General features: G+C 39.1%; 1 long non-coding RNA gene across 1 annotated transcript in view; it reads left to right on the top strand.

Moving 5' to 3' along the window:
- The first annotated feature begins 18,667 nt into the window (after positions 1-18,667).
- LOC129473420 (uncharacterized) overlaps positions 18,668-22,915 on the top strand; it is a 31,188-nt gene continuing 26,940 nt past the window's right edge. Inside the window, exon 1 of the long non-coding RNA XR_008654251.2 lies at positions 18,668-19,109. This is a non-coding gene — a long non-coding RNA (uncharacterized lncRNA). The remainder of the gene's footprint in view (positions 19,110-22,915) is intronic.

Here is a 22,915-nt window from a genome sequence, read left to right as displayed (position 1 = left end):
GAAAAAATTATGTGTCTCTGCTGGACAAAACATATTGTATTCTTAATGTTGAGAAATGGCTTGGAAAAGAGATCCAGTCCAACATCTTATATTATAAATGAAGAAACTGAGACCTAACATGTTTAATGACATATGAGCCAAAAACTAGCCCTAGTATGCTGATTATCTGTCTATTGTCTTTTCTTATAAGTCATTTACACAATTATGGCATTTATTTGGTGTGCCTCCATGGAAAAGTAATTCTTTTAAAATATAAATAGGGACTAGAAAATCTTTCTATACATAAGGGTATAAACTATATCCCAAAAGGGTTCTTGTTTTCTTTAATTATTTTAAACTATCTTTTACTATCTGTAAACATTAACTTCTCCTCAACAAGCAAATCTAGAAAAATAAATTTTTCTATCACATTTTGTCAAATTGAATCATACATTAATTGAAAGCTTAAAGAATTATTGTAATCACTTACTATTTTCCTTTAATGATTTTCAAATTTTGAGATGGAGCCAAATACCTTTCTGAGTAAAAAAAAAATAGAGCAATTTACAGAAGTGATATATATTTGGCAAGATTTGCAGGTAAAATGGGTTTTCAAAATGTACGTGTTTGAGTAGATTCTCTTATGGGATATATTTAAAGATATCACACTTAAAAGGAAGCTTGAAGCAATATCATGTTCATAAAAATTAACTGCTGTCTTACCTAATGTACAAGACCTGAATTCATGTTTAAAATACTTCTCTCATAGCTGTTTTCAGAGTTGGCTAAAATTTTACAATAAATTTTTGTAATGATACAATCATAAGATTTAAAGAATCATCAAAGGGCCTAATTTTTTCTTCTTTATATAATTTCTGTACTCCAAAGGTGGTTTTTCACTTAAAAGATAGCACTATCTATAAAAGCAAGCTATGGCCCTGGTATGATTAATTCTTTTCATTTATCCAGTCATTTTAGAGTCAGCGATTCAGTAGGGAGGAGATGACACACTCAGCAGGTGTAATTCAGAAGAATGCAATAAAGGGACTATTCACTAAGATGCAGGCAGAGTTAAGGGTAACTAGCGAGGAATGGTGCCTTCCATTGGCCAAACTCAAGCAGAAGCAATGGAGAGCAAGAGAAGCCTGCTGTGAAGTCCATAGAAGTCTGCTTCGGTTTACAAGTGCACAAAGCAAGGCAGAGGGGTGCAGAAGGGGAGGATGAAGAGTGGATCTGAAAGAGGCAAAGTGTGAATATCCAGCACATTGTTCCATTTGGAGTCATTAATTTCTGTGCATTCTCTTAGCACTTTATATATCTGCATAGCATTTATCACATCTTACAATATTTCATTATTTACATACTTATGTCTCTCAGTCATCTATGAGCATCTCACCCTGAAACTAAGGAGAAAGTTACATGCAATTTTAACAATTTCAAGGCTGTCATTTGGGCAAAGAAGGAAAAAACACAGCCTACCCAAACCTGACTGCTGGCATCAAAGGAGAAAAACAAAGAGAGGGAGATGGAGTTGCTTTTCTTCCTTTCTTGGGACCAGGGTATGGTTTGCTGGTATAATTCCCACAAAAAGAACAGTAAGATAAGAGGAGACAAGGTATGGGGTGTGGAGAGGCAAGCTCACCTCCTTGCATCAGAGCTTAGATAAAGGTTTCCCACCTCATGGCCACTTCCCTGGGAGGCTCATTTGACAGAGATTGTGTGGTCACAACCACAGTAGCACAAATCCAGTCTCTTACATCTGTTGGCTCAGGTCTATGTTTAACAGATTGTTCTTTTTTTCACAGGTTTATTTATTCACAAACTTATTCCACAGAATTTTCTTTTTCCACTGAGTCTTTCATAGTATGGGTGTCCCATAGAGCAGAGGAAACAGTGACAAAAGAAATGAGTCTAAATGCTTTCTTGAAAACGTGAAAGTATTTTAAAATCACTTCAGGCTCCTTAACTGCTAAGTAGATGCAAAGATCTGTTACACATTGGAGAAATTACAGTCTCGGCTTCCTCTTGAGAAAGCATCATTTGTCTTGTACAGCAGAACTCCAGGGACACAGTGATATGGTATTTGTTCATTAACTACTGTCCAAGTCCTCCTAACTAGGTTGTAGCAGATGACCTTCTCATCACGTAAGCTGACCAGACCTTCTACATGAATGAAATCTGATTGCTGAATAGTAAGCAAAGCTTTCTAAAGGAATTAAACACATTTAATTTTTTTTTTTTTATTTTTGAGGCAGAGTCTCGCTCTGTCGCCCAGGCTGGAGTGCAGTGGCGCAATCTCGGCTCACTGCAAGCTCCGCCTCCTGGGTTCACGCCATTCTCCTGCCTCAGCCTCTCCGAGTAGCTGGGACTACAGGCGCCCGCCACCACGCCCGGCTAATTTTTTGTATTTTTCAGTAGAGACGGGGTTTCACCATGGTCTCGATCTCCTGACCTCGTGATCCGCCCGCCTCGGCCTCCCAAAGTGCTGGGATTACAAGCGTGAGCCACCGCGCCCGGCAGGAATTAAACACATTTAATTTTATCAAACATGTAACATTTGCTATCACAATATATTGCTTGATTGGAAATTTAAAGGTAAGCATTAATATACATTAGTTTGCCCAATTTTTCCTCCTCCCTCTCATACATTTAACACAACTCTGGCTTTAATGTTTATTTAGATTTCATATTGGAATTTTCTTGGATCTTTCTTTGTCCCTTCTAGGGTAATTTTATGGAGCTATATTCTTTTTCTCATTGTACTCAGAACCCTAAAGTGAATAAACAGGAATGTTGATTCAACTTTTTTTATTCTTCGTTTTATAATTTTAGTTATGAAACATCACGGTTATCTGGAAGTTTAACACTTGAAACCCAACTCAAATGTAAGCTAAAATAAACAACACCATGATCAACAATAACAAAAAATTTTCTGTATGTCTCTGCAATAGCCTGATATAAAGCAAATAAACAAAAAGCTTACATGCTTAACTCCATAAGTCTTCAAAGGGAGCTACGAATAGTATTTCTGAATTTCTCTAACAAATAGGCTATCTGATTTCTTAGCACACAATATATTTATGAAAACAGTATAATGTAGCCATCAAGAATTGAGACTCTAGAGTCAGACCCACCTTTCGTGTAATTCAGCTAAAAGTTACTTGTCTCTGTGTGTTTCAGTTTTCTCATGGTAGTAGACAGCCCAGAAGATGGGCTACAATAATTCCTGGTTCATTAGTGTTCATGTCCCTGTGGAGTCCCCATCCCTTGAATGTGAGCTGGATTTAATTACTCACTTTCAACAAATAGAATACATCAGAAGCAGTGAGATGTCACCTCTGAGATTAGGTTATAATGTCCATTCTTTCTCTATCAGAAACCTTATTCTGGGAGAAGCAAGCTGCACATGTTGTGAGCAGCCTCATGGAGAGGCCAATGTGGGAAGGAACTGATGTCTGCAGCCAACAAGCAACAAGGACATGAGGCCTGTCAACAACCAAGTAAGAGAGCTTAGAAGTGGATCTTTGGAGTCCTTCCAACAATTGTGTTAGTGACCTTGAAAGTGGACCTTCCCATCGCTTGAGGTCAAGAGTTTGAGACTAGCCTAGCCAATACGGTGAAACCCTGGCTCTACTAAAAAATACAAAAATTAGCCAGTCGTGGTGGCACACACCTATAGTCCCAGCTACTTGGGAGGCTGAGGCAGGAGAATGGCTAGAACCCTGGAGGTGGAGGTCGCAGTGAGCCGAGATCGTGCCACTGCGCTCCAGCCTAGGTGACAGAGTGAGAATTCATCTCGAAAAAAAAAAAGAGAGAGAGAGAGTGGATCCTCCCAATGGAGACTTGAGATGACTGCATTTTGGCCAACATGTTAATTGCAGCTTTGTGAGAGACCCTGAGTTAAAATGACCCAGCTAAGCTACTCCTAGATTCCTGATAATAAGAAACTCTGAGACAAATGTGTGCTATTTTTCAATCACTAAGCCGTGGGGTAATTTTTTATACAGCAATAGATCACTAATACAGATTTTGGTAATGAAAGTGTGGTGCTATTTTAAAAGACACCTAAAATGTAAGAGTGGCTTTGGAACCAGACAGTGAGTGGGCTTCGGGTAAAGTATTAGTTAACACTTAACATGCCTTGAACATATCGTGGAGAATTTTGTACTTTGAGGATACAGCAGGTGTGGGCTTGTAGGAAAGCAAGAAAAGTCTTACTGAAAACTGATTAGAAAGCAATAAATGATAAATACAGCCATCTATGACACAGAGATTCTCTGAAGATTGAATGACTTAATGCATGAAAACATGCAGCATAATGCCTAGTACATAGTAATCCACTCAATAAATAATATAAAATATGGTGCCTCCCGCATGTTCTCATTCATAGGCGGGAATTGAACAATAAGAACACTTGGACACAGGGTGGGGAACATCACACACCAGGGCCTGTCATGGGGTGGGGGGATGGGGGAAGGATAGCATTAGGAGAAATACCTAATGTAAATGACAAGTTAATGGGTGCAGCAAACCAACTTGGCACACGTATACATATGTAACAAACCTGCACATTGTGCACATGTACTCTAGAGCTTAAAGTATTAAAAAAAAATGGTGCCTCATGCCTGTAGTCTCAGCACTTTTGGAGGCCGAAGTAGGGGGATTGCTTGAGCCCAGGAGTTTGAGACCAGCCTGGGCAACATAGTGAGACTTTTTTTCTACAAAAAACCAAAAACATTACCCAGGCATGGTGATGTGCCCCTGTAACCCCAGCTACTCAGGAGGCTAAGACCGGAGGACTGCTTGAGCCTGGGAGTTTGAGGTTGCAGTGGGCCATGATCACGACACTGTACTCTACCCTGGGCAACACAGCAAGACCCTGTCTCAAAAATAAATAAATAAAATTTTTAAAAATATTGAATATAAAAAAAATTCATTGATAGAATCTGGCAATAGAAAAAATAGCTGACAATATTGAATAGTTGCACTAAGATTATAAAACTAGACATGAAAACAAAAAACAAGGTATTTGAGGTGCGTTTAGTTAGAAGAAAACATCTCAGCAGCCCATACATGAATACAGTCATCCTAGGAATCAGTAGGGGATTGGTTCCAGGAACCTCATAGATATCAAATCCTCATATGTTCAAGTCCTACAGCCAGCCCTGTTGAACCTGTGGATACAAAATATCAGCCCTCCTTATCTGTGGGTTTCACACCCTATGGATACTATATTTTCAATCTGTAGTTAAATTTGAGAATGCAGAATCTGCCGATATAGAGGGCTGACTGTAATTGTATTTCTGCTCTGTACAATAATGACTTTTTATAATTACTCTTATACACATAAAAAACAGAATTTCATCAACATTTTCTGAAAATTGGTAACTTACGATTTTTCTGTTTCTCTTAACATACCTCTACTTCTCTGGTTACCTAAAAACTTCAGTCTTCTCTTTTCCTTGCCTTCCAACCTCTAACCTAATTAAATACCATATCTTGTTGGTTCTTCCAAATGTCTGCTCTACATACCACTTCATTCATATATATATATATATATATATATATATATATATATGTATATACACATTTTAAGCACCTCTGTCCAGGATCTGGTCACACTGTGCATAGCCTACTTTAATAGTCACACAACTCACACCCTGCATATAACTGAAATCCCTCTGTCTGTGATTGCCAGCACCAGCCCCTGTACACCCAGACAACAGGACTGGAAGCTGAGAACCCTTCTTGAGTTCTCATCTTCACTTCTCACATTTAACTGGCAATATAGTTCTGCTCAAGGCTGCAAGTTAGGATGAAAAAAAGATGAGAGTCAAAGTACACTTCATGAGAGTACTAACACTTAGAAAATGGACAATTAACACAAAGCATTATAGAAGTTCTAAAGTAAACACACAGCCCCAAAAGGCAAGAAAACAGAGTTTCAAGGAGGCAATGCTAAACAATGGTGAGTGCAAAAATAAAAAGTTTAGGTGGACAAACACTAGCAGAAATTAAGCATCTTATTTTTTATTATTTATTTATTTATTTATTTATTTTGAGATGGAGTCTTGCCCTGTCACCCAGGCTGGAGTGCATTGGCACGATCTCGGTTCACTGCAACATCTGCCTCCTGGATTTAAGCAATTCTCCTGCCTCAGCCTCCTGAGTAGCTGGGATTACAGGAACACAACACCATGTCCAGCTAACTTTTTGTATCTTTAGTAGAGACAGGGTTTCACCATGTTGGCCAGGCTGGTCTCGAACTCCTGACCTTGTAATCTGCCCATCTTGGCTCCCCAAAGTGCTGAGATTATGGGAGTGAGTCATTGCGCCCTGCCTGAAACTGAGCATCTTCTATATGTAAGGTGCTATGTTAGCTAATTCATTTATTCAACAGATGGTACTGAGGACTATGTCCACAGTACTGTGTGAGGTACTGGCTACGTCACAGGACATATGACAGTGAAAAATAAATATGCTGCCCCACTCACAGATTTACAATCTAAAATGATCTTATTTGATTTTCATAAAAGCCCTAGGGTTGGTATTATACCCTTACGTTTCAGATTAAAACATGGAGGTTCCGCTGTGTAATGTAGTTTATCAAAGATGACACAGCTATAAAATTATGGGGTGGGTATTAGAGCCCAGGTTAGATTGACTCTAAAGTCATGTTCTTTCTACAATATGATCCTACCTTCATAAGATGAACATTAAAAAATGGTCATTGGAATTGGCATCCAGACATAAAAACCTTCCATTTCTATAGGGTAGTAGAAGCAGACTACTATACTTCATTCCCCTAAAAGGCCTGATAATTCAGACATTGGAAAGAGTCTCATATCCATGGGCCAAAAATTTTCCCCAGGCTTGAAAAAAAGAAGATAATACCATCCTCTGTTGTAATAAAGAATTTAAGAGCCAAGATGGCCGAATAGGAATAGCTCCAGTCTATAGCTCCCAGCATGAGCGATGCGGAAGATGAATGATTTCTGCATTTCCAACTCAGGTACTGGGTGCATCTCACTGGGGATTGTTGGACACTGGGTGCAGGACAGTGGGTGCAGTGCACCGAGAGTGAGCCACAGCAGGGCAAGGCATTGCCTCACCCAGGAAGCTCAAGGGGTCGAGGAATTCCTTTCCAAGCCACGGAAAGGGGTGACAGACGGCACCTGGAAAATCGGGTCACTCCCACCCTAATACTGCGCTTTTCCAACGGTCTTAGCAAACGTCACACCGGGAAATTATATCCAGCACCTGGCTCTGAGGGTCCTATGCCCACAGAGCCTCACTCATTGCTAGCACAGCAGTTGGAGATCGAACTGCAAGGCGGCAGCGAGGCGGGGGGAAGGGCGCCCGCCATTGCTGAGGCTTCAGTAGGTAAACAAAGTGGACCGGAAGCTCAAACTGGGTGGAGCCCACCGCAGCTCAAGGGGGCCTGCCTGCCTCTGTAGACTTGACGTCCGGTGGCAGGGCATAGCCAAACAAAAGGGAGCAGAAACCTCTGCAGACTTAAATGTCCCTGTCTGACAGCTTTGAAGAGAGTAGTGGTTCTCCCAGCATGCAGCTGGAGATCTGAGAATGGACAGACTACCTCCTCAAGTGGGTCCCTGACCCCTGAGTAGCCTAACTGGGAGGCACCCCCAGTTAGGCTACTCACACAGCCGGGTACTCCTCTGAGACAAAACTTCCAGAAGAACGATCAGGCAGCAACATTTGCTGTTCACCAATATCCATTGTTCTGCAGCCTCTGCTGCTGATATCCCGGCAAACAGGGTCTGGAGTGGACCTCCGGCAAGCTCCAACAGACCTGCAGCTGAGGGTCTTGACTGTTAGAAGGAAAACTAACAAACAGGACATCCACACCAAAACCCCATCTGTACATCACCATCATCAAAGACCAAAGGTAGGTAAAACCACAAAGATGGGGAAAAAACAGAGCAGAAAAACTGAAGATTCTAAAAATCAGTATGTCTGTCCTCCTCCAAAGGAGTGCAGCTCCTCACCAGCCACGGAACAAAGCTGGACGGAGAGTGACTTTGACAAGTCGAGAGAAGAAGGCTTCAGACGATCAAACTACTCCAAGCTAAAGGAGGAAGTTCTAACCCATTGCAAAGAAGTTAAAAACCTTGAAAAAAGATTAGATGAATGGCTAACTAGAATAGCCAGTGCAGAGAAGTCTCTAAAGGACCTGATGGAGCTGAAAACCACGGCAAGAGAACTATGTGACGAATGCAAAAGCCTCAGTAGCTGATGCAATCAACTGGAAGAAAGGGTATCAGTGATGGAAGATCAAATGAATGAAATGAAGTGAGAAGACAAGTTTAGAGAAAAAAGAATAAAAAGAAATGAACAAAGCCTCCAAGAAATATGGGACTACGTGAAAAGACCAAATCTACATCTGATTGGTGTACCTGAAAATGATGGGGAGAATGGAACCAAGTTGGAAAACACTCTGCAAGATATTATCCAGGAGAACTTCCCCAATCTAGCAAGGCAGGCCAACATTGAAATTCAGGAAATACAGAGAACGTCACAAAGATACTCCTCGAGAAGAGCAACTCCAAGACACATAATTGTCAGATTCACCAAAGTTGAAATGAAGGAAAAAATGTTAATGGCAGCCAGAGAGAAATGCTGGGTTACCCACAAAGGGAAGCCCATCAGACTAACAGCTGATCTCTCGGCAGAAACTCTACAAGCCAGGAGAGAGTGGGGGCCAATACTCAACATTCTTAAAGAAAAGAATTTTCAACCCAGAATTTCATATCCAGCCAAACTAACCTTCATAAGTGAAGGAGAAATAAAATCCTTTACAGACAAGCAAATGCTGAGAGATTTTGTCACCACCAGGCCTGCCCTACAAGAGCTCCTGAAGGAAGCACTAAACATGGCAAGGAAAAACCCATACCAGCCACTGCAAAAACATGCCAAAATGTAAAGACCATCGAAGCTAGGAAGAAACTGCATCAACTAATGAGCAAAATAAACAGCTAACATCATAATGACAAGATCAAATTCACACATAACAATATTAACCTTAAATGTAAATGGGCTAAATGCTCGAATTAAAAGACACAGACTGGCAAACTGGATAAAGAGTCAGGACCCATCAGTGTGTTGTATTCAGGAAATGCATCTCATGTGCAGAGACACACATATGCTCAAAATAAAGGGATGGAGGAAGATCTACCAAGCAAATGGAAAACAAAAAAAGGCAGGGGCTGCAATCCTAGTCTCTGATAAAACAGACTTTAAAACAACAAAGATCAAAGAGACAAAGAAGGTCATTACATAATGGTAAAGGGATCAATTCAACAAGAAGAGCTAACTATCCTGAATATATATGCACCCAATAGAGGAGCACCCAGATTCACAAAGCAAGGCCTTAGAGACGTACAAAGAGACTCAGACTCCCACACAATAATAATGGGAGACTTTAACACGCCTCTGTCCACATTAGACAGATCAACGAGACAGAAAGTTAAGAAGGATACCCAGGAATTGAACTCAGCTCTGCACCAAGCAGACCTAATAGATATCTACAGAACTCTCCACCCCAAATCAACAGAATATACATTCTTTTCAGCACCACAGCACACTTATTCCAAAATTGACCACATAGTTGGAAGTAAGGCACTCCTCAACAAATGTAAAAGAACAGAAATTATAACAAACTGTCTCTCAGACCACAGTGCAATCAAACTAGAACTCAGGATTAAGAAACTCACTCAAAAACTGCTCAACTACATGGAAACTAAACAACCTGCTCCTGAATGACTACTGCTACATGATAAAATGAAGGCAGAAATAAAGATGTTCTTTGAAACCAAAGAGAACAAAGATACAACATACCAGAATCTCTGGGACACATTCAAAGCAGTGTATAGAGGGAAATTTATAGCACTAAATGCCCACAAGAGAAAGCAGGAAAAATCTAAAATTGACACCCTAACATCACAATTAAAAAACTAGAGAAGCAAGAGCAAACACATTCAAAAGCTAGCAGAAGGCAAGAAATAACTAAGATCAGAGCGGAACTGAAGGAGATAGAGACACAAAAAACCCTTCAAAAAATCAATGAATCCAGGCACTGGTTTTTTGAAAAGATCAACAAAATTGATAGACTGCTAGCAAGACTAATAAAGAAGAAAAGAGAGAAGAATCAAATAGACGCAATAAAAAATAATAAAGGGGATATCACTACTGATCCCATAGAAATACAAACTACCATCAGAGAATACTATAAACATCTTTACACAAATAAAGTAGAAAATCTGGAAGCAATGGATAAATTCATTGACACATACACTCTCCCTAGACTAAACCAGGAAGAAGTTGAATCTCTGAATAGACCAATAACAGGCTCTGAAATTGAGGCAATAATTAATAGCTTCCAACCAAAAAAAGTCCAGGACCAGCTGGATTCACAGCCGAATTCTACCAGAGGTACAAGGAGGAGCTGGTACAATTCCTTCTGAAACTATTCCAATCAATAGAAAAAGAAGGATTCTTCCCTAACTGATTTTATGAGGCCAGCATCATCCTGATACCAAAGCCTGTCAGAGACACAACAAAAAAAGAGAATTTTAGACCAATATCCCCGATGAACATCGATGCAAAAATCCTCAATAAAATATTGGCAAACTGAATCCAGCAGCACATCAAAAAGCTTATCCACCATGATCAAGTGCGCTTCATCCCTGGGATGCAAGGCTCGTTCAACATATGCAAATCAATAAACATAATCCAGCATATAAACAGAACCAATGACAAAAACCACATGATTACCTCAATAGATGCAGAAAAGGCCTTTGACAAAATTCAACAGCATTTCATGCTAAAAACTCTCAATAAATTAGGTACTGATGGGACTTATCTCAAAATAACAAGAGCTATCTATGACAAACCCACAGCCAATATCATACTGAATGGGCAAAAACTGGAAGCATTCCCTTTGAAAACTGGCACAAGACAGGGACGCCCTCTCTCACCACTCCTATTCAACATAGTGTTGGGAGTTCTGGCCAGGGCAATCATGCAGGAGAAGGAAAGAAAGGGTATTCAATTAGGAAAAGAAGAAGTCAAATTGTCCCTGTTTGCAGATGACATGATTGTATATCTAGAAAACCTCATTGTCTCAGCCCAAAATCTCCTTAAGCTGATAGGCAACTTCAGCAAAGTCTCAGGATACAAAATCAATGTGCAAAAATCACAAGCATTCTTATACACCAATAACAGACAGAGAGCCAAATCATGAGTGAACTCCCATTCACAATTGCTTCAAAGAGAATAACATTCCTAGGAATCCAACTTATAAGGGATATGAAGGAGCTCTTCAAGGAGAACTACAAACCACTGCTCAATGACATAAAAGAGGATACAAACAAATGGAAGAACATTCCATGCTCATGGGTAGGAAGAATCAATATTGTGAAAATGGCCATACTGCCCAAGGTAATTTATAGATTCAATGCCATCCCCATCAAGCTACAAACGACTTTCTTCACAGAGTTGGAAAAAACTACTTTAAAGTTCATATGGAACCAGAAAAAGAGCCCACATGGCCAAGTCAATCCTAAGCCAAAAGAACAAAGCTGGAGGCATCATGCTACCTGACTTCAAACTATACTACAAGGCTACAGTAACCAAAACAGCATGGTACTGGTACCAAAATGGAGATATAAACCAATGGAACAGAACAGAGCCCTCAGAAATAATGCCACATATCTACAACTGTCTGATCTTTGACAAACCTGACAAAAACAAGAAATGGGGAAAGGATTCCCTATTTAATAAATGGTGCTGGGAAAACTGGCTAGCCATATGTGGAAAGCTGAAACTGGATCCCTTCCTTACACCTTATACTAAAATTAATTCAAGATGGATTAAAGATTTAAATGTTAGACCTAAAACCATAAAAACCCTAGGAGAAAACCTAGGCAATACCATTCAGGACATAGGCATGGGCAAGGACTTCATGTCTAAACCACCAAAAGCAATGGCAACAAAAGCCAAAATTGACAAATGGGATCTAATTAAACTAAAGAGCTTCTGCACAGCAAAAGAAACTACCATCAGGGTGAACAGGCAACCTACAGAACGGGAGAAAATTTTTGCAATCTACCCATCTGACAAAGGGCTAATATCCAGAATCTACAAAGAACTTAAACAAATTTACAAGAAAAAAACAAACAACCCCATCAACAAGTGGGTGAAGGATATGAACAGACACTTCTCAAAAGAAGATATTTATGCAGCCAAAAGACACATGAAAAAATGCTCATCATCACTGGCCACCAGAGAAATGCAAATGAAAACCACAATGAGATACCATCTCACACCAGTTAGAATGGCAATCATCAAAAAGTCAGGAAACAACAGGTGCTGGACAGGATGTGGAGAAATAGGAACACTTTTACACTGTTGGTGGTACCATAAACTTGTTCAACCATTGTGGAAGTCAGTGTGGCAATTCCTCAGGGATCTAGAACTAAAAATACCATTTGACTCAGCCATCCCATTACTGCGTATATACCTAAAGGATTATAAATCATGCTGCTATAAAGACACATGCACACGTATGTTTATAGAGGCACTATTCACAATAGCAAAGACTTGGAAACAACCCAAATGTCCAACCATGATAGACTGGATTAAGAAAATATGGCACATATACACCATGGAATACTGTGCAGCCATAAAAAATGATGAGTTCATGTCCTTTGTAGGGATGTGGATGAAGCTGGAAACCATCATTCTCCGCAAACTATCGCAAGGACAAAAAACCAAACACGGCATGTTCTCACTCATAGGTGGGAATTGAACGATGAGAACACATGGACACAGGAAGGGGAACATCACACACAGGGGCCTGTTGTGGGGTGGGGGGAGGGGGGAGGGATAGCATTAGGAGATATACCTAATGCTAAATGACGACTTAATGGGTGCAGCACACCAACGTGGCACATGGATACATATGTAACAAACCTGCACGTTGTGCACATGTACCCTAAAACTTAAAGTATAATAAAAAAAAGAAAAAAAAATAAGAAATCCTGAAAATGCCAAGAAGACAGTGGAAAGTGTTTGGCTCATGTTAATTAAAGAATCAACAGAGAAAAAAAATTAAAACATATAAAGAATTTAAGCTCAGAGTCAGACAGATCCGATTTGAATTCCAGCTCTGCCGCAAAATAACTGTGCATCCCTGGGCAGGTTACTTAACCTCCTCAAGTCTTAACTTCCTCATCAGTAAACCGGAGAGAATAGTAACTATTTAACTGAGTTGTGTGGATTAAACGATGTAAAGCATGTGAAATGGTACTCCTGCCATTTGTGATGCATCCTCTGAATGTTAGTTTATTAGAAGTTTCGTGGAATGAAATATTAACTGAGGCTTTCCTACTAAGAACTTTCATTCTAAAAGGGAGAATGAGGCATGCAAAAATTAAACAATACATATAATGAAGTAGCATGAAATAAATAAATTTTATGCAAAATGCTTTTGGAGAATAGAGGAAGGAGCAATAAATTCTGTCATGACGAAACATTTCAGTGATTATATGATTTTGGGAAGACTTATTTCAGTTAGTTTGTTAAAACAATAAGTCATTTTAGAAAACTTACTTTAGAAGTAGTTCTAGCTGTGGGATTAATTTTATTTTTTAAAAAAAAAGAAATTCCAGGAAAATCCCTGATAGAATTTTCAAAAAGAACAATCCAAAACTTTCCCTTCCTTAATTCTTCTCCAGTGCTTTTTCACTCTCAAGAGAAAAGGTGAAAATTACCTTCCAGGTGCCAGAACAAACGAGCCAACATCTCTCTGAAAGAAGGCAGCATGTGCCTCAGTGAATGAGGCTCAGATGCCCACTTGGAATTCTCAGTCTTGCCTGCCCTGATTTCAAATGGAGCTACCCTGCTGACATGTTCTTATTTTGTCCCGGAAATGTAAATATGCATGGAGGAGAATGAGATTCCATTATATAACCTCTACGTGACCTTCTGATTTCTGTTATTGTTTTCCTAGGGTAAAAAGATGATAAACAAATAATGCTAAATAAAGTTATCTACAATGTTCATGCATTCTACCTGCTATTACAGAATGAACCTGTTGCTTTGTCATGGTGTTATGAAATTAAAAAGGAATAGCTACTTGACTTTGAGGAGACAAATTACTTCTTTAAAACCTCAAAGTAAATATTCCTACAATGAAAGGGAAAAAATATGTATTCCTTGTTGATTAACAATTGAGTCAATACACTGATACTGATTTTGATTTAATTAGATGTATGTTTTTCTTCTTACTCTAGAACGTATATCAATTGAAAATATCCATCTTTGTTAACAAGTAATTACAAGCTAAAGAAACCTTACAGTATTTTAAAAAATGTAACAGATAAGAAAACCTTATATAATGCCCAACACTCAGTGCTGGTGAGGTTAAGCTGAATTTGGAATTCTCATTTTCTTTTGGTGGCATGATGCCACAGTTTTGGAAAAGAAAATAGCCAAATATAGGTAGTGAGATAAAGATTATCATCTCCCTTAGTTCTATAAACTCTCTCTCAAGAATTTACACTCTGGAAAAGTTTCAACATAATCAAAATGTTTTAAGAGTGAGCATAGCAGAATATTTATAATAGCACAAAGGAATTGGAAACAATATGAAAGTTCATGATAGGAAAATAATATGACAAAATTTTGAACTATTGTGATATCAAAAAGTCATTAAAAAGATATTCAAACTATGTGGACACATGAAAAATGTATTAAGTGAAAACACAAACAATAACGTGGTATGCACACATTAGTTACAATTACATAAAATACACATATATGTAGTCAAGGGCTAACAAATCATATGGAAAAATGAAAATAAATGTTATGATTATGAGATCATAGACATTTTTTCTTTTTTGAATTTTTTAGTGCTACAACATAATTTTTCAACAGTAAGTGATCCATGTATGAACCAAGAAAAAACTTTACTCTTAAATGTCTTCTAACATATTCTTATGGGAACTTTATTCTAATTAACTTGCCCATTTCTTATTTTTATTGATTATGTTTACCTTATTTTTATTCTCCCCATTTTAGATGTTTGAGAAAATGAGTAGTTGATTAAACATGCAAGAATTTGATTAAGGAAAATACATGTGCAAAAGGAAATGGGGAAAGAGTTGGAAAGGGTCAGGGAAATCATCAGAACTTGAGGGGAGGAACACCAGAGATGGCTGGTGGAAGCAATGTAGACCCTCCTCCCCACGGTCTCAGAAAGATTGGCCAAACCCTGGGCAAGTGGTTCAGGCAGTTATTTGACAAAGAAATCCCAATGTCTTCCTGAAAACTTAGCAACCTGCAGCACACAGTCTTTGGCAGGGAGCAGCCTGTGCAAGGTGAGGCCTCACAGCACACATGGCACAGAAATTTAAAATTCAGCTTCAGCAGCCATTGGTCAATTACCACCTTCTATTAGGAGGTCTGACAGTTATATTCTCCAAGCTGCCATGGTACCCAAATATGATAGAAAGAAAGTCACCCGTACAACAATACTTGAATATCAGTCTGTCTGTCGTGAATGTTTCATAATAACTAGAGTGACAATAAACTGCTAAAAGAAAAAATTTAAAAGCATTTAATGTCAAGAGATGATAGTACAAATTAAAAACTATTTGGGACCATTTAAAGGGCCATCCTTCTTTTCCTTGACCTTAATGAGCCACAGCTACGTTAATACTGGGAAGCAGATGCTACGTGGCCCATACTAAGTTATTAGTTAAATCAAATATCTGCCTGTATGTTCTAACTGAAATGTTGTACAAATCAGTGAGCCATAATATTTAAACGATGAGTTACACATTCCTTCCATAAGGTTTACCCAAAGACCTTGGACACTGGTCCCAAGTAGTCCATGACTCAGCTTCTGGTTCTAAAACTTACTTGTTGAATGGTTTTAGAGGGGGAATATGAGTCGTTCGGCCTCAATATTTACATAAAAACTGGAATGATTATACTTCCTTCATATTCGTCATTATGGTAATTAATGAGATAACATATGTGAAACACTTATGTATTCATCTATTTTGCATTGTTATAACGGAACGCTTGAGACTGGGTAATTTATAAAGAAAAAAGTATTTATTTTGGCTCACAGTTCTGCAGACTGTATAAGAGGTATAGTGCTGGTATCTGCTTCTGGTGAGGGCCCCAGGAAGCTTACAATCCGGGTGCAGGGTGAAGGGGGAGCAAATGTGTCACATGAGGAGAGACAGAGTAATAGAGAGGAGAGGATGTGCCAGGCTCTTTTAAACAACCAGCTCTCTAAATAATGAGAACACACGGGCAGAAAGAGGGGAACAATTGACACCTGGGTCTACTTGAAGGTGAGTGGGAAGGAGAGGTTCAGAAAAAGAAAACTCAGATACTATGCTTAGTACCTGGATGATGAAATAATTTATATACCACCCCACTGAGTCACGAGTTCACCCATATAACAAACTAAGCATGTGCCCCTGACCCTAAAATAAAAGATAAACTATTTTTTAAACAAAAAAATGAATAAACAACCAGCTCTTGTGTGAATTAATAGAGCCAGAACTCACTCATTACCCCTGGGAAGGCACCAAGGCATTCATGAGGGATCTGCCCCCAACACTCAAACACCTCCCACCAGGCTCCATCTCCAACACTGGGGATCACATTTCAACATGAGATTTGGAGGGGACAAACATCCAAACAATATCAACTTAGAACCATACTTAACATATATTGGTAATCAACAAATTTTAATTCTCTTCCCCTACACACACACACACACACACACACACACACACAGAGAGAGAGAGAGAGAGAGAGACAGGCTTTTATCAGGGCAAGTGGCTCTTTGGTTTATCATGTTTTCCAGGACAAATCCAGCCTTCTCAGATTTTTTTCTATGGTCATACATCTTCAAAAACCACTTTTCTCCAATTTTACCCAGCCCAACTTTCCTATCCAATCAAACTGGTCCCCCCAGGATCTCCCAAACATACCATGTTTAGTCTCAACAGCAAATATTGCAACTTCTGACCCTCTTCTCCCTTCCTCTCTACTTTTTAAACTTGTATTCACATCTTACCTTTTCACAGACCCACTCATCTCCCATTTCAGTGAGCTTCTACAGTACTTATTAACATATTGTTCATCTTGGGAGTAAAACATATATGCTTATCTTACCACCTTCTACCATTCTTTATCCTCCCAGGTAACTAGGAAGATATACATTAAACCCATAGTAAATTCTGAATTAATTTTTGTTTAATAAGTAGATACTCCCTATATGTCAGCTGACTATTGACATAGAGCTTTATGCTGTGATATATTTGTAAATCTATACACATTACAATGATTTAAATGTAAGAAAAAAATTAATTTGTACTTTATATAATCAGCTTACCTGGTTCAGAAGCACATGTATGAACAGTGACAATCAGAAGTGATCTCCAAAATAATAGTATTATTAGCTACGGTATGACTACAATGTCATTGTAAATTTAGAAATTAATACAACACTTATAAATGCTCAAATGAATAAATATGCTTCCACATGTGTTCAGTGGGACATAAGAAATACAGATCTGATGACCACTGATCTAAGGCATCTCATACTAGAGCTTTATCCTAGAACCCAGTAAGGGTCCATTTAACCTTTAGACACTTTAAAAATAATATCTGAAAATCATCAAACATTACTTTAGCACACACTCATATCCAATTAGGACCCATCAAGATCCCACATAAAAACACACGGTCTAGACCCAGCACCAGTTTATATGCTTCTAAGTTCAAATGGGCACTATCTAAAAGTCCTGTACATTTAGAATAACATAATTCCCAGGAGAATCTATATTAATGTACAGAGAATAAATAATACAGCAGGAGAAAAAGTCCACTGGCAAAATTTCTATCAATCAATAAATGTGTTGAAATGGAGACATGATGAGATACGATGTGGCATGACATGGCAGAACATTTTGTTTCAGGTGTCCATTGCAAGGGTCCTATAGCTGAGGGAGAATGTGGAACAAGAGGCAAACCCCAGAGAGAAGAGACTTTACCTTTTTAACTTAGGATTTACACTATGTGTCTTACATAACCAGGTATGATAAAGGAAAATGTGTTTCCATCAATCAGAGAAGGAAGCCATGAAGAAGAAAGAGGAGGTGAATAATTGGCAAGCTGGGGTGTAATGATGGCACTGGAAAGCTATGAAGTCAGGAATGGAGTACGTCTGCCTAAGACAAGTACCTCTGGGGGAAGGGGGAATCATGTGTCCTAGGAAAAGAGCTGCACACGAGAGCTTGGAGCTACATTTTGGAAAATCTTCAAACTGCTAGTAAAAAGAATATTACATTTACCAGTGGGGACTTTATAAACATGAAACGTAGTGTTTGTATAATGCTTTAAATTCCTTAGGGGAAGGTGTTATGTAGACACAAATAGGCAAATTATGAAATCAAAATCCAACATTTCTGAGGGAGTTGTCTTTGTGGAAGCAGAAATACTTTCCCTGCCCCACTAGTTTTCTTTCAGAATCAATTTCACTTGCCCTAAAATTTCAAAAAGAGAACAGCCCACGATATTGAACGCCTCTGCAGGTCAGCCGTGTTTTCTCCAACAGTCATATCTGGCAAAGTGAAGAAGTGGGAAACGCAGGAGCTGTTTTTTAAGGATGAGTTTTTAGCAGTACAGCGTGGAGGATCAGCAGAGGAAAATCTCTCCTTTGGCCATTCTGTTTCACTTTCCGCAAGGGAACTATTTTCTTCATCATCTATCCCAACTGACAAGTACAAGCACTTTGGGCCCTAACTGAATGTGAACATTGTCAAAAGGAATTGGGCTAACGGGAGGCATCTGCAGCTCCACCCCCATTGCATTCTGGTGGGGGCCAGGTCGGCCGACGTGGCATAGAGGCTGGTGGGTAGACACCCCCGCACATGGATCCTCACATACTGTATGCATCATGACCAGCCATAAAAACAGTCACAATGAATCAGCTGTGCTGCGGAGAGGCTCCTTGGAACCTTCACATTCGATTTCCATCCGACTGACATCCGCAGGTTGTAGTCGAAGGCTCGATTAAACAGGTTTGAAACTAACCCACAAGTCCCTGACTGGTGGTGACTCACTCGCTGACTGGGCCACTGGTTTGAAAGCTTTTGCTGGTTTGAGAGAACTCACGGTAGACTTGACTGTGTTTGCAAATGGCTAAGGGTTTCATTTTTTGAAAATACACATCTGTCAGTGAAAGCTTCCTGACCTCTTGAACGAATAGTTGCTAGAAGGGGCCTAAGAGCTTCAAGAGGAGAAAAATTCATTCAATCAGGAATTCCAATACAAATACCAATTTAGAAAATGAGCTAATCCACCTTGACAAAATGTTGTCACTGCAAAGTTGCAAAAAGGAATTACGCATAAATACGACTTTAAAAATTAGAGGCCCCAGAATTTAACAGCTTAAGTTTGCTTCAAAGGACTGCAGGGAAGCAGCAGTAGGTTTCAGGTGACAGCTTGGAATTCACTGGTTCCCTACTCGGCTCAGGTACAGGTCTGACAGTAACACGAGCTTTCCAACTTGTTTCAAACTGAAGTATTATGAAAAGGTAAATTATGTTTTGTATTCATGACTGAAAGCATTTTACTTTAAAGCCAGTGCGGCTGACGCTGTCAAGGTAGAGATTCAAGTTTTATGTACAGTGCCTCCAGCCCAGCCGATGTGAGTGAGGCAACATGACAGCTTGTAATAAGTAATTTTTATACAGTTACATTTATCACTCAAGTAGGCTTGGCAATATTAAACACAGACCTTAAAATACTACAGAAGAGGAGGACAGGGGCTGGAGGCCATGGAGGCATTTCCCCCGTCTCATTGCAAATGTGGGTTTGTGCATTTTTTTTTCCGCCATGTATTCCTGTTAATAAGGCACTTTTTAAGATATGCGTCCAAATGCTTTCCGACTGTTAATATATCACTAAGAGGTTAAGAATGGAATGACCCCATTTGGCCCAAAGGATGTTATTTCAGGATTTAATGAATTAGATATTGCTACCACTTTCAGGTGAAAATCAATTGCTTCAATTAACAAATTTCTACCAATCCAAATATTTACAAAATGGAAGGCCTCGAGTCTTCAATTTCTGCTGCATTATACCTTTGTTTCCCCTACAGCTGTTCCCTTTGCATCCTTCATTAGCATCTCATTTTTGCTAAAGCCACAAGGCCAGCTATGTCTCTGCAATGACATGAGGCTTTCCTGCCTTCAAAAGCTGACAATTTGGATATTCTTTTCCTAAGAATTTCAATAGAGTGGAGTTTTGCTTTTTTATCATTTATTCAAATATGTTTAAAGTTGGGGAAGTATAAGAATTAATCTAGGCTGGGTGCAGCGGCTCAAGCCTGTAATCCCAGCTCTTTGGGAGGCTGAGGCGGGTGAATCACTTGAGGTCAGGAGTTCAAGAGCAGCCTGACCAACATGGTGAAACCCCGTCTCTACTAAAAATACAAAAAATATTAGCCGCCTAAAAATTAGCATAGTGGTGCACGCCTGTAATTCCAGCTACTAGGGATGCTGAGGCAGGAGAATCGCTTGAACCCAGGAGGTGAGGTTGCAGTGAGCTGAGATTGCGCCACTGAACTCCAGCCTGGATGACAGAACAAGACTCCTACTCAAAAAAAAAAAAAAAAAAAAAAAAAAAAGAATTAATCTAATTTTTTTTAACTGAAATGAATATAGACAGAGAAATATAGATATATAGAGATCCCCATCTAAAAAACAAAGTCCTATCTAACATGGCATACCCTTTAAGAGTTTTAAGCAACTTACTCATTTATCCATGTAATCCCATTAATGTCTTTATGAGGTGGGTACCATTTTTAAACTTCTGTATCTATTAGATAAGAAAATTAAAGTACAGCAAGGTTAAGCAATTTTTGAAAGGTCACACATCCAATAAATAGTGTAATATGGACTTGATCAGTCTAACTATAGAGTCTGCTCTACTTAACCACTGTGCTAACCTGCCTTTTAAAGCAAACTGTAGGGGAAAAGAGACTCTAATGAAAGAAAGTGTTCATTCCTTTCAGCTGGAGTAGATATAGAAACCTTGGTTCATGAGAAGAAAGCTGTGGTCACACCAATTTGCACTTATTCATTAGATGTCAAGTGCTTTTGTGAGCATTTAGTTGGACTTCCCACATCTTTCTTTTGGGTTGCCTGTAAATAAAGCAAATCAAAAAAAGCAGGCAAAGTACTTTTCCCCCAAACTCTAGCTGAAACAAGTAAAATTGAGTTAACTTGGATTCATTTGAACTATGAAGTCAAAATCCATTTAATCTGTGCACCCAGAATTTAATTCCAGTTTTCCAGTGTAGCCCCCAATCATTTATTTATTCTATAAACATGCATTGAGTGCCCATTATGTGCCAGGCAAATGCTAAGTCCTGTGGAAACAATGGTGAACTAGATATAGTTCCTTTCTCGTGGAGTATACAGTCTAGTGATTTTGGCCCCATATGTTCCAGCTGCTGTACTAGATAATGAAGACAAACATAAAATAGACATTGTTCCTACTGTTAAGAAATTGATATCTATAAGTGAGATGTAGCTATATAAATAAATAAGCACCATTAGGGTTAAAATTGCTGTCAGGTGTATATACGGTGGGCTGTGTGATTAAAGAAGCTTACAAATAGATTATTAGGACCAAGTGTCCTTTGTCCCCCAACTATAAAATAATCTATCATTCAAAATAGCAAACCTATGTTTAAGAGATAGATATAAATGAGTATATTTTTCTTTGAATCCATTCAGACATGATGATGGAAGCCACTATAGTTGGAATATTTGTGTACCCCTAAAATTCATATGTTGAAATGCTAACCCCCAAGGTGATGGTATTAGAAGGTGGCGCCTTTGAGGAGGTGATTAGGTAATAAGGTTAGTGCCCTCATGAATGGGATTAATGCCCTTATAAAAGGGCTTCAGAGAGCTTACTTGTCTCTTCCACTATGCGAGGCCACAGTGAGAAGGCCCTATACTATGAAGCAGAAAGTGGGTCCTTACTGGATACCAAATCTGCTGGTGTCTTGATCTTGGACTTCCCAGACTCTAGAACTATGAGAAACAAATTTCTGTTGTTTATAAGATTTCAATCTATGATATTTTGTCATAGCAACCAGACCAAGACAGAAGCTAAAGAATAGGTTACTTCTAATTCTTATCAATACCAAAATGAATTTCACTGTCATTCCAGGAAATTACATTTACTGTCTTGAGGTCACCAACCTCATTTGCTGGAAAGAAACTAGACCTGGACTCTGGAGACTGCTGAATAAAAGCTAGAACTACTGCTGTTAAAAACAATGGATCAGAGAAGTCAAACCTCTGTTCTGATTCCACCAAACCAGAGAGAAATTTGGGGAAAGAAGCTAATGTGTGAACCAGTTTCCTTCTGACATTTGTGTAGAGACAGGGAAGAAATTCATCCAGATGATTGCATTTTAACATTGCCAGTGAGCTCACCCACATTTGGATACTTAATATAATTTCAATTTCTCTACATCAGTGGTTCTCAAACAGGAGTGATTTTTGTCCCCGAGGTGATCTTCAGCAATGTCTGGAGACATTTATGGTTGTCAAAACGTTACTGGCATCTAGTGGGTAGAGGCCAAGGCGGCTGCTAGACATCCTACACTGCACGGGACAGTCCCACAACAAAGAATTTTCTGGTCCAAAATATCAGTATTGCCAAGGCTGAGAAACCCTGCTCTACAGACAGCACAAATCTGGAAATAATTTGGATTCCTACCATCTCCAAACACCACACATAGGCAAGTTCTACTGACCACCAAGGACTTCAGCTCAAATGAAATCACATGACATCTCTTGGACCT

This window comes from Symphalangus syndactylus, chromosome 23 (genome assembly GCF_028878055.3).
Source record: "Symphalangus syndactylus isolate Jambi chromosome 23, NHGRI_mSymSyn1-v2.1_pri, whole genome shotgun sequence".
Classification (NCBI taxonomy): Eukaryota; Metazoa; Chordata; class Mammalia; order Primates; family Hylobatidae; genus Symphalangus; species Symphalangus syndactylus.
This window is presented reverse-complemented; position numbering and strand designations above follow the sequence as displayed.